The following is a 12,443-nucleotide window of genomic DNA, read 5'->3' on the forward strand; positions in this document are numbered from 1 at the left end:
ATTTCTACCGGTACCTTTCAACTCACCCACAGCAACTCTCCATAGAGCTCTGTACCACCCATACTCCCATACCTTTATTACAAAGTGTATTAGACAATGTAAACACAATAATCAACCAGGAGGTGGAATAATACCCATTTTATGCGGGAATTGAACAACTGAAATCTGCACCAGCTGGAAGTAGAAAATAATGTTTATGTCAATTTCTTTTGTTCCATTAGAAAATCAGTATCGAGTGCATACCAGCTAAAAGTAGTAGACTAGACTGGAGCTCACATAACCGAAATTAATCGGCTAGTTACTTCCTTACAGTGTTGCCACTTAATTTGCAGGTTAAATTGCTAGCGGTAGGATGGAATGTTGCTAAATTGCGTCATTACGTAGAATACACAATAACGTTACTTAAATTGACTGGCCAACTCGGCAAAAAAAACGTGATTTTACATTTGTACAGGTACATACTCCCACTATTTTCTGTACAATTTTGATTGAGACATGTTGATTGATGTTGTAAGTTCTGTTCAAGATCAAACATTCGTTACCAACTATATTCGTTGGGTTTGGCTCGTCGAACCCGTACTACTGCTGCTGCTGCAGTCAGCCAACAATGATTTGCAATTTACTGAAATTGCTGCTGGCCTGCTGCTGACGTCACTCACAATGCACATTTGCAGCCAGGCACGTGTGTTGGACTGAGTGTGGGACAATTATTTTATTTGTTTTGTCATTGAGAGGGAAAATGCGTGCATTTTAGCGTTTGAGTCACTTTTCAAAAGTTGCTAAAAGTTCCAAATACATTTTTTAAATTAGCTAAATTTGTTGCTAGGTACTGTTTGAAAAAGAAAGTTGCCAGGGTAGTCTGAAAAGTAGCTAAATCTAGCAACACAATTGCTAAAATGGCATCACTGCTTCCTTAGTCATTGATTTGAAAGGCAGGGCTTCTCTTTATGCTTCGGGTCTACAGGGTACCCGAGTGGCACAGCGGTCTAAGGCACGCATTCGTGCAAGAGGCGTCACTACAGTCCCTGGTTCGAATTCAGGCTGTATCACATCTGGCCGTGATTGGAAGTCCCATTGGGCAGCGCACAACTGGCCCAGCCTCGTCCGGGCTATGCCGTCATTGTAAATAAGTAAGTCGTAACTTACTTGCCTGGTTAAATAATTTAAAACAGTAACGTTATACTTTCTAACGTTATACTTTCTCACACTTACAGCGAAGTCAGCACCAGTGTTGAAGCAAATTCCAAATCTGAGAGATGCATAGCCCAAACCAATAACATCTAAATGACTGGTAGGAAAACGTGTTATTCCAGAGGTTACTATTCAACCGAACAGGCTAATTGTCCTGTATATGTGCTTTAGAGATGTCAGCGACGAGTGTCTCCTCTCTAACACGAAGCTCCTATTCAAACTCATTAGACTGCTCTGCAAGTTAATGTAAAAATACGTTCGGTATTTAACAAATGTGGGGTTTCGCTGAGCAACTAGCTTAATTTACTCCCGTGACCCCCGGTATGTACTTCCAAAAAAGGATACACAAATATTTTACAAGCAACGGGGAAAAAACACTCTTGGACTCCTCCAATGTATTGAGCTGTCGTAGACTTCCGACTTGCGCATAGCAATAAGATTAGTGCTATCTGGGATCCTTGGGATGTGAGTGAATAGGAACTCTTTCGATTGCGTGTACATTTTTATTTTGTGAGTAACGAACGTATTTTGACATTACAACGCTTGCAGAGCTGTCTAGTATGCATCGGAGCTTCCAGAGCCTTGGAGAGGAGACATGGCATACCCATCATCAACATCTTTAAAAGCATATACTGGGGCAGGATCAGCCAGCTGTCAAAACCTGCGAACTTATCAGCTGAGAAACATGAACATCTGTGTAATTGCTTCAGATGCAGACAGTGTTGTACAACCGACTTCTCAGAATTAGTTTAAAATGCTGCTCAACATTCCCCTTGCACCTGGAGAAGAGGCAACTTACATCAAAACAAATTGATCAACATAAGTTGAACGGCAACGCAAAAACTTTGCAGCTGACCATTGAGCTATAAAATAACAGAATGACTACATTACATCCTCCCAAGTGAAAGAATCTAGAACGTACCATGTTGTGACAGAGGGGACACTTGTTATTCTAAATGTCACAATGGGTCTAAAAGCGACTCGAAAACGCAAGGAAAGTTGTTAAATATAACGCACATTTAGAAAAAGCTTTCAACAAATATTTTGCTAACGTTGTTTGGTCCAACATTCACTTCAATTAAAAAAAAACAATCAACGGCCACACCCCCAATCCCCTGTTTCTGAGAGTCTGATGGTAAATGCAGGAAAGACCGCCATTTTGCAAGCTAGAAGTACAAGTCTAAAAGTGAGCTGGTGAAGAAAATAATCGAAATAATAAGCCACCAAACATACACTTAGCAAATACAGATAACACACTGTGTTGGCTGAACACATAGGTAGTCGCATTTAAAGTTAAGACATCACACAGGTAAGTAGGGTTGAAGTAAAATTATTTGCCAGATAGTTTATCTAGCTATCAAATGTGTTATCCAATGCAAGATAGCGGCGCACATTTGGCTTGTTTATGGATCTGTCAGCTGGCTTAGCAAAGAGGGTCACAAACAACATGCGTCATTAAACTGTTTTCCAGAAAGTTAGTCTATTTGCTAAATGGAACCATTCTTACCCAACAATAAATACCAACTGCTAGCGAATACTTTCCAAACACGCATGGTTCTTCTTGATAATGTTTGCATTTAGCTAATATAATACTGAAATAGCCTGTCAGTGTGCTTATCAACAAGCTAACGTTACTAGTACCACCGAGCCTGGTTCTAAACAGCTAACGTTAAGTTAGCCTCACACACTACAGCACTTGCTGTTTCACATAACAGCTACTGTTAGCTACCAAATCTGGTAATATATTGGATTTGATGCTCAATGCACTTGAAGTAAACAAGCAAAGCATTTATTTCTGCTCGCCTAACGTTAGAACAAAAATGGCTTAATAAATAGGCTGGCTAACCGTTTCACAATTAATTTTTAAATGTTGAATCGAGACGATATTCTGAAGTAACTGTTGAACATTTTAAATTTGTACAACCCTTGCATCAATTACTAGAATAGCTAATAACGTTCGTTAACTAGCTAAATGAGGGGTGAGGTCAGTCTACTTCTCTCGAACGTCTGTTCTCAGGCCACATACGAGTGAGTTGCAACAGTGGCAGTTCAAAAACAGTGTTTGAGGCTTGTGTGCTACGTGTTCTTCAGAGCAACTATGTACGTTTCCAATGTGTAGTAATTATTATTGTTAGATACCACGACAACCCAAAACAAATTATTCTGACTGGTGTCTTCATAAGTGTGACTTCGATGATTCTCTCTGTAGTGCACTCGTGAGTCACGCCTACAGTACGCGGTGTCCATATGCAATGTTCGCTGTTTTCATACATACGAATGGAGCTATCTATCGCAATGTTATGTGTCTAAAGAATTTATAATGGATGATAACTGGTTCTCTACAAGTTCGTTTGTAGTAATGACTCATTTTATGAGATGGAGTTTGGTCAAACAGACCAGTGGTCATAACCTCACATTACATTTTCATTATGCATGCAATATGCAACGTAAGTAATGTTTGAAGTATTGCCATTTACATAAATAGATTGCATACAAATAATTCAGTCTTCATGTCACTGTCTGGTGCATTGCAATGTGACATACAGCACTGGTAATGTGCTGCACTGGATGTGGGTGGTGGCAGATGCATGAGAAGTTGAAGGTGGCTTGTGTTCATTATTCAATGCAGTTGAGTTGTCATGGAGTCCTCCAAACTGGAGAACGTGACTATTTATGTTAGCAGGTTTAGACCTGAGGCAAATAATCACCTCTGACTTGTCTTAATGCTTAAAATGCCAAAAGTGAGAATCAATGGCTGTTATGTCAGTCACACAGATTTGGTCATTATGTCTATTTGTTAACAGGATAAAGGGGGAAGAACCATTACCTACGTGACAAGCAAACCCAGGGTAAGTCATCAGGCTAGTCATTCTCAGCCAATCTTCTCTCTGTCATCTACTACTTAGAGGCATACTACATCCTCATAAATATATTTTAAGTAATGGTCTCAGCTGGCTTAAAATGGTTTTCAGAGAGTTGTAGTACGAGCCTATTGGGTCACTGAAACAATATGGCTATTTCAATGCCCTAATGCAGGGCAAGTAGGCTATTTAAGTCATGGCCAGAGATTCATTTTCATCATATGGGCAGAAAAGGCACGAGCGGTTCTAAACATGATTACCCGTCGTAGCCTTCTTATGGCCAAATTTAAATGTTTCTAACAGAATAAATATAAAAAGCAAATACATGAGAGAACTTTGGAGATCATGGGGACATTATCAGACCAAAGGCGAGGACACAACAGTTCATCTGATACAAGACCGAATCCAAACATTACACTTTTGATTGTATGTGCATTTTACATTTACTATACTCTTCACAGCATTTGCCAATAATGAAATCTGAAAATACTCAGAATATTCTTGATTTGTTGCTGAATATATTCATTGAAATGTTGGGGTAGGTGCAACAAAAAAACAAACGTTATAAGGGTTTGAGTGAGAGGTTTAACTGGTGTCTCCAAGTGGCCACACACCTTGCTAAACTGTTCATAAGTAATTTCAATGCACTTTCATGACTCAAGGAAAGAGCCTTCGGCTTTAAGGCACTTTATTTTTTAGCCCTCCTAGCTTTACGATTGATGTACTGAAACATGCACACTTGTAGTTTTTTGTTTGGAACACCCATCACACAATTAATATTCTTTCCACATTCCAAAAACTTTCTTTTATAAATCCCAATCTTAGTCAGGTGGGAATCATTTGAAAACGCATTCTATTGCCAAATTGTTTTGCTAAGCTTTAAAATACGATCTTACTTTGTTCGGCTTTCACAAGGCACTTCAGATTGTAATTTTGGTGCTTATATAATTGAGTCATGTGTGCATTCAAGTGCTTGTACCTGGGAATAAAAATGGCATGCCCATACTCCATTATTTCACAATAATACTTTGCATCCCCCCCAATGGTCCAAATGTGGAATCCGTACCATCATTTTCTGAGCTAGCCATTAAAAATGTATGGTCCACAGATCTAAGTGAATCTGAACCCTTTAACTGGAACAGAATATGGACAAATCAAACCATCAATTGTATACATTTTAAAGTTTGTTCAGACTGTATTTAACACCAAGGAAAACGTATGATGTAATTGGCCCAAACGCCCAACTGTTCACTGTGTCCCCTAAATCCAGTAAGCACATTCCTTCATATGATGTAGGAGTGCCATGCAGTTAAGCTTCTGGGAGGAAGTGCATGAATGTAAATATGAAATGCGTTGCATCTTCCATGTTACATAACAATGACAGCTCCTTCAATTTCTTTCAGAGACTATTATTGTTGGCAGGCAGCACTGTCACAAAAAAAATATGTTGGCTCTTCGATGGCAAATAGCCCACTCTCAAATCGCCAGTGGACACAGTTACTGTTAGAAGTTATAACATTAGAATTATTGGCGGTAAGAATGACGGGTGCTAGTCTAGGAATAATTGAGGCCTGGACATACAAACCAAATTAACACTGTGGCCAGTTTATTAGGTTCGCTCTTACAGACAGTGAGTCACGTGGCCGTGCTTGCTATATAAAGCAGGCAGACGGGCATTGAGTTACTGTTCGATTGAAAGTTAAAATGTGCAAAACGGGTTAATGGGTGGTGGGCGTTGGTAGATATACGGGTGGCGGGGACTGCAAACCAACCTGTTGCTGGGTGGGAAGGTTTTTTTCTTTCTTTACATACCAACTTTATTATTGCAAAATCATGTTATCAATATGATTTGTATTCATACTTTTTAATTGTTTTGCTTTAGCGTGGCAGCCTGTGGTATAGACTGTGTGAATATATATGAATATCATACGTACCCCCACAAAAAAAGACAAAGCAAGTAAAAAGTTGGTTAAAAAAAGTGCGTTCAAGTGTGTTCTGCAGCCAATTTTTGGGTGGGTAGTTTGTATCCCAGCCTTATTGTTAACGTACCTGCATTAAGTTGCACCATAAGGCTGGGATACAAACCACAAAAAATAATTCTCCGCAGGACACGTACTTGAATGCGCTTTCATTTTTTATATATATATTTTTATACAGTTAGCACTATCACTTAAGTTAAACAGCTGAACTGATTGTTGATTTAATCAGTCAACTTTTTTTTGTTGCCATGAGGTCTTGTGGTGACAAGTTGCAGAGGTGTTGTTGTGCCAGTTATTTGGGAGGCAATTAGCCAGCAACATATATGGAAACTGTCCAATATCATCTGTCACACTGATATAGATTTTACACACTTGTGCTTATATTGTTTTTATAAATCCTTTGTTCCTGTAACTGTGGTGTCCACATTTATAATGGTAATGATGATAATGTTATGAACTATAACAATAGCCTTGAGTGTCGTTGCAAGAAATGGTTGTGTATGAGGCCTTGGATTTGGCCTCTGAGTGCTGTATTTCCTTTTGCATCATGATTTGTCAACAGGCTTTTAGGAGCCATTTTGAAAGAGAGACACAAAGGTGTTATGGAATAGAATGGAGTAATTTAACAGCTGAGTGAGAGTAGATGACTGCTTTTAGCTGAATTTTAGCATAGGTGTGACAGACTCCCCCTCGTATTATGGCAGGGGGAATGCAAAAATACAAGAAAATACTTAATATTTTGTTTCTCACTGACCAGTCTCAGAGAAAATACAGTGCCTTCAGAAAGTATTCACACCCCTTGACTTTTTCCATATTTTGTTGTGTTACAGCCTGAATTTAAAATGGATTAAATAGACATGTCACTGGCCTACACACAATAAACCCCATAATTTCAAAGTGGGATTATGTTTTTTGAAATCTTTACAAATGAATTAAAACTGAAATGTCTTGATTCAATAAGTATGCAACCCCATTTTTATGCCAAGCCTAAATAAGTTTAGGAGTAAAAATGTGCTTAACAATGCACGTAATATGTTGCATGGACTCTGTGCAATAATAGTGTTTAACATTATTTTTGAATGACTACCTTAGCACTGTACCCCAGTCGAAGTAAATTTCAAACACGGATTCACCCCACAAAACTAGGGAGGTTTTCCAATTCCTCACAAAGAAGGGCACCTATTGGTCGATGGTTTAAAAATACATATTTTTTGTTGGCATTTAAGTATGTCCCCATTACCAGTAAAACATAATCAAAACCTATTTCTTTTACTTACGTGCTGTGCTGTTTCGTTGTTTTTGTTCAGTTTCATTCTCAACCAGGATTTCTATGGAACCCCGTTTGGGTCTTTGCGTGTCAAAGATGCACGTCAAATTACGACATCAGTTTCAGTAGCTATAGTTAGCTAACTATATAGCTAGGTGTCATCTAAAATAACCCTAATTTATAAGACTGTTCTTATTTGATTAATGGTGGTCGGCCCCATCTATGTGAAGCTAGCCACAATAAAGATTAGCCACAATAGTGGACATTGTGGTTAGCCTTCAAAATAAAAGTATGGCATAATTCTTTATTCATTTCCATCACTGTCAATTACACTTTTATTTTGAAGGCAAACCGCAAATTCCACTGTTGTGCGTAATCCTTATTGTGGCTAGCTTCACAACAATAACCTGGTCCGGTCGAGACTCACTAGCCAGATGAAGCTAGCTGGCTGCTTATAACGTTAGCTTTGGGCAACAGGGTTAAGTAGCTGACTAGCTATTTATTTTCATGATCTAAAGTTCAATTTCAATAGGGGAACAACAAGTGGCAACCTAGCTAATACTTACTCACAAGGATTCCTAAATCATTGCTAAGAATAATGAAAATGACTGCAGTTTCTACTGGTCATTGTTTTCAGGCTGGTTGCATTGGTGCTAGCTAGGTACTGTCGTGTCTTTGTCTATGCCGAATTAAGTGATATGCTATTCTATAAAATAATTTCTCTATCACCTGATTAGTTAATTACATTTACACGATTAGCTCAGTCGGGCACCACAAAATAATATTTATAGAGCTGTTATCTTCCGAATAAACTCTTAAAGACCTAGTAGTATTTTACATCAATAGCAGTCAATATCAATTGTCACCTTAATTCTGTCTCATCTGAAAGTTGTAAATTCTTGGTTATCTGCACGAACCCTGGCTAACAATTTGAATCAGCAATACAAAATTGGGTTTAATTATTTATTTACTAAATACCTAACTAATCAAACAGATTTACACACACACAATTAATCATAACTTGATTACAAATTACATCATAAAGGAAAACGTCCATAGCGGGCGGAACAGATATGACAGCTTGTTACACAAAGGAAAAGGGGCTGGGTTGAGTGAAAGAGCGGGAAGACTTAGGAACGAAGGGCGAAGCTGTGCTATTGTAAATACAGTATGTATTTATTTTTATGCATTCTAAATTACTGCCCATTTGGAAAAGGAAAATGCAATAAATATTTACTCTGAGCTGCGCTTCAGTAGGTTGGTGGTAGATGGAAGGCTATGTTGCCCAACTGAGTCCTTTGAAGAATGTCTTTGGTTGTCAATTGGATACGTTGTAGTAACGTTGTTGTGTGGTGGATGGGATACTCTCTCTGTTCCTTCCTAACCTGCGTTTGCAGCTGCGGTCGCTAACTCAACGGCTAGGAGGTATCACTTCTGTAGTGAATAAGAGTTCAAAGTTGATACCATTCGCAACCAAAGCTCACGCTGATGTTGGCTTCGTTCTGTAGTTATTATCTGAACCATTCTGACATAAAACCGTCGTCCTACCTCCCCGGAACAGAGTTCTATTGTCGTCAAGGGCTTATATAGGAAGGAAGAGGACGGTGTGTTTGAAAAGTTTTATAGCCCATGTCCCTTCACAGGGGCGGGCCATTGATAGGTCTCTGCTCAATCTTATGAAAACCCAAATCTCACATTTTAGAAGCTAAAATCACATTTCATCCCATCACGAATAATTTCATATTCAGACATTTAAATTGACAACAATTCCATGTGAATCTGATAACTCTGTGTAGACTTTCCACTGTAGATTTTGTCATCTTATCATTGATGAGAATGTCTCAGATGACAACCGAACTGACATCATATTCATTATTAAGTACCACACCATATGTTCAATTGTTTGGATGACCAGAATATAGTTTATTTCCCCCCACCTACTGATGTTCCCAGAATCTCTGTTAACCAAGGGTTTTGCAAATGTGACCTCAGTAGAGTAGAGAGAGAAAAAAGGGGGGGAGAGGTATTTATGACTGTCATAAACCCCCCCCCCCAGGCCAACGTCATGACAGTACCAAGCTAAAGCTAGCAACCCCAGAAGATGCGGTCAAAATAAATTCTGCCTTAATGCCATCGTGGTATTGTAGACACATCGTTCGTGGCCGATGTTTGCTTGTTTGCAGACTTTTTAGTACATATTTGACAGTGCTATTGTATCTTTTTTGACACGCAAAGACCCAAACGGCGTTCCATAGTATGTATGTCGTGAAGCTAATAGCAGTGACGTTATTACTGTGTAACTCCAGTAGGGCAACATCTGAAAAATAGCGCACTCGGTAGTGTGTACCGGTGCTCGGCCAGTCGGCGAAAATCCAACATTACCCACAACAGAGAGAGGTTGATTGTCAAGGGCAATGAATTCCATTATCTTGACTTTAATGGATTTTGCTTTTTGCCGCTGAAATATTATTTTTCAAATGACTGCTCAACTTGTTGACTGGTTGATCTACACAGCAGACATTGTGAGGGCTATGTTAGGAATGCTGTGTTGCATGTGTAGCGCAACATTTTACATGGTGTTATTACATCATGTACCCACACTCTATAGGTATGCACGGTAGCTTTGACATAGTTTTTTATTTTATTTATTTTTTTACATCTGTGTTAAACTAGACATTGGGCCAATACCGATGTTGGCATTTTTAGCTCATATCGTCCGATTCTGATATGTTCACCAATTTTATATTGTGCATCTCTAATATTATCATTTGTGAATGATTCCCAGCTTAAGGCAAGAAACAGCGCATGCTTTTTTTGTGACTTTTACCAATCATAGTCGCACATCTCATGTAGCTTAGCCCATAGGCCTATATATTTCGTTAAGCTTTGTATCACAAAGTGGCCAAATAACTACTCAAAATGAAACACATTAATCTGCTTTACAACTGGTGTAGAGCCCAACTGGCATACTGTACACACGTTTGGGGAAGATACATTTCACCATAAAAATTCACCCTTTTATAATAAAATCATTACATGAATAATCGCATTTGTGGTCACTTTTGAGAGTGGTGTTTTCACACGTATACTCTACTGCCATGTGCGCATTGCTGCGCTTATAATGTGAAGAAATAGCCTAATAGTTTATCAACATTTTAAGCTAAACGTTCTCATCTGTTGTCAGGCTCATTGCTTAACTTTTTTTGATGTTAGTAATTTGGGATCTATCGCATCCCACAACTGTCCCAGACTATGTTTGGAAAATGTATTTCTCGCATGGAATCAAATAGATCAACTTTTGTACTATGGGGGATAGTAGATTGACCAAGACTAGTGCTTTTTCTGTTCGTTAGGCCTACTCATCTTGTTGGCTGAGAAAGTAAATGTGGACAATTCTTCCAATATCTTCAATATATCATGTTGCTTCAGTCCCGTCTATTTTTTTATTTATTTAAATGTTCCAAAGGTCTACAGCAGTGGCTTATAGGCTATGCTTGGAAGCCAGGAAATGCTAAATGTTTTTATGTTCATTAACGGTCCATTACCGTGAGACCGGCAGCTATTTGCTTGACAATCACCGGCTGACACAATTTCAGGACTGCTACAGCCCCAGTCTGAGGTCCTGAGCGCTCTGGAGCAGATTTTCATCAAGGATCTCTCTGTACAGCATGATGCTGCCACCACCATGCTTCACCATAGGAATTTTATTGGCCAGGTGATGAGCGGGGCCTGGTTTTCTCTAGATGTGACGCTTGGCATTCAGGCCAAAGAGTTCGATCTTGGTTTTGTCAGACCAGAGAATTTTGTTTCTCATCGTCTGAGAGTCTTTTAGATGCCTTTTGGCAAACTCAAGTCGGCTGTCAAGTGCCTTTGACTGAGGAGTGGTGTCCGTCTGGCCACTCTCCCATAAAGGCTTGATTGGTGGAGATTGTTGTCCTTCTGGAAGGTTCTCCCACTTTGAGTGCACACAATTTAATCCGGTATCAGTTGCCACCTTCATCCTCCTTTCCATCCATTTGGGAGACGAAAACACTTTGCTAGTCTTAATCAACGTAAGGTCAAAATCGAAGTAAGCATACACTTGTTCAGAAAACAACATGTTTGAATCATCTTTCAAGTTGTTAGGATGTGTAAGCTGCTTAAATTGGCATATTTGATCTGCGCAGGGGGGAAAAACGGTTACGCAAACCTCCCTCTTATATGTGAGTAAAGTGCAAACTTTGTTCGAACGTAGTCAAATAGAACATGGTCCCTGTGGTAGAACTTAAAAAATAAATAATATTTTATGCATTTATATAAGTCCTATCAGGTAGCCTGAGTTCAGATGTGTCCTTGTAAACAGTATTTTTTTTTTGTTAATAATCATATCAACTGTACTCACTGATTGGTTTCACACCTTGTAATGAGCGTTTAATGCATTATTGTGACGCTATTTCATTTGGTTATTCATGGCAATGGCAAACTTGTGAGTGGTGTTTCTTGTCCCTAGAATGCGTGTTTGTTGTAACCATGCAAGACTCTTTAGCAGCTGTTTTTTTTTAAAGGTAATGTATTTTTATGGCAACTCCCAGGTTCCTTGTTTGGTCATTTGAATTTTCTGGTCCCATCCCCTACTATCGCCACCCCTGTCAATCTTTGGTGTGCTTATTGTTTTGTCCAGCTTTACTGCTCCCAGCAGAGCCGACGATTAAATTTTTTGACGGCAGAGCTGTTTTTAAAGACTCATATTGCCCTCCATAATAGCCGTTTCCGTTTGATTGCAGCCAAGTAGGTGAGGGGTCTGCCACTGGTAATAAGTATCTGCCTTTTTTTATTTCTTCTTTAATGGAAGTATTTAGCAGGTGGAGCGCTGAAAGACAAATGAGGTTTTAACAGAACCAGGTGCATTTTTTTCTGAAGAACTGCCTCTAGCCATGACCGGCCTTACCCACCAGACACTGATCACTAGTGTAGAAACATCAACATATTAATCTTGTCTACAGATAGAAACAATTTTACCTCATGAAAATATCTATAAAAAAATATCTACCTGATTCTAAACTGTCTTATCTGGACAATAGTGTGGGGGGGGAAAAAATTGTATTTTTCCTTTTATTTTTTCTATCAACTAATTGACCGAGGTCAGGTCTGTTATTTGAATTCCAT

At 39.0% G+C, this 12,443-nt stretch overlaps 1 protein-coding gene across 26 annotated transcripts in view; it reads left to right on the plus strand.

Annotated features, from left to right (window-relative positions):
- The first annotated feature begins 1,656 nt into the window (after positions 1–1,656).
- Positions 1,657–12,443, plus strand: part of LOC135505424 (CUGBP Elav-like family member 1) — a 49,905-nt gene continuing 39,118 nt past the window's right edge. For 14 of the 26 annotated variants that reach the window (XM_064924570.1, XM_064924591.1, XM_064924594.1 and 11 more), the window contains exons 1-2: positions 1,658–2,500; positions 3,996–4,040. The gene's annotated coding sequence lies outside the window, so the exon portion shown is untranslated. Of the gene's footprint in view, positions 2,501–3,995; positions 4,041–12,443 lie in introns of all 26 variants that reach the window. The other 12 variants (XM_064924571.1, XM_064924573.1, XM_064924601.1 and 9 more) reach the window with 2 other exon arrangements.

Source organism: Oncorhynchus masou, chromosome 2 (genome assembly GCF_036934945.1).
Source record: "Oncorhynchus masou masou isolate Uvic2021 chromosome 2, UVic_Omas_1.1, whole genome shotgun sequence".
Classification (NCBI taxonomy): domain Eukaryota; kingdom Metazoa; phylum Chordata; class Actinopteri; order Salmoniformes; family Salmonidae; genus Oncorhynchus; species Oncorhynchus masou.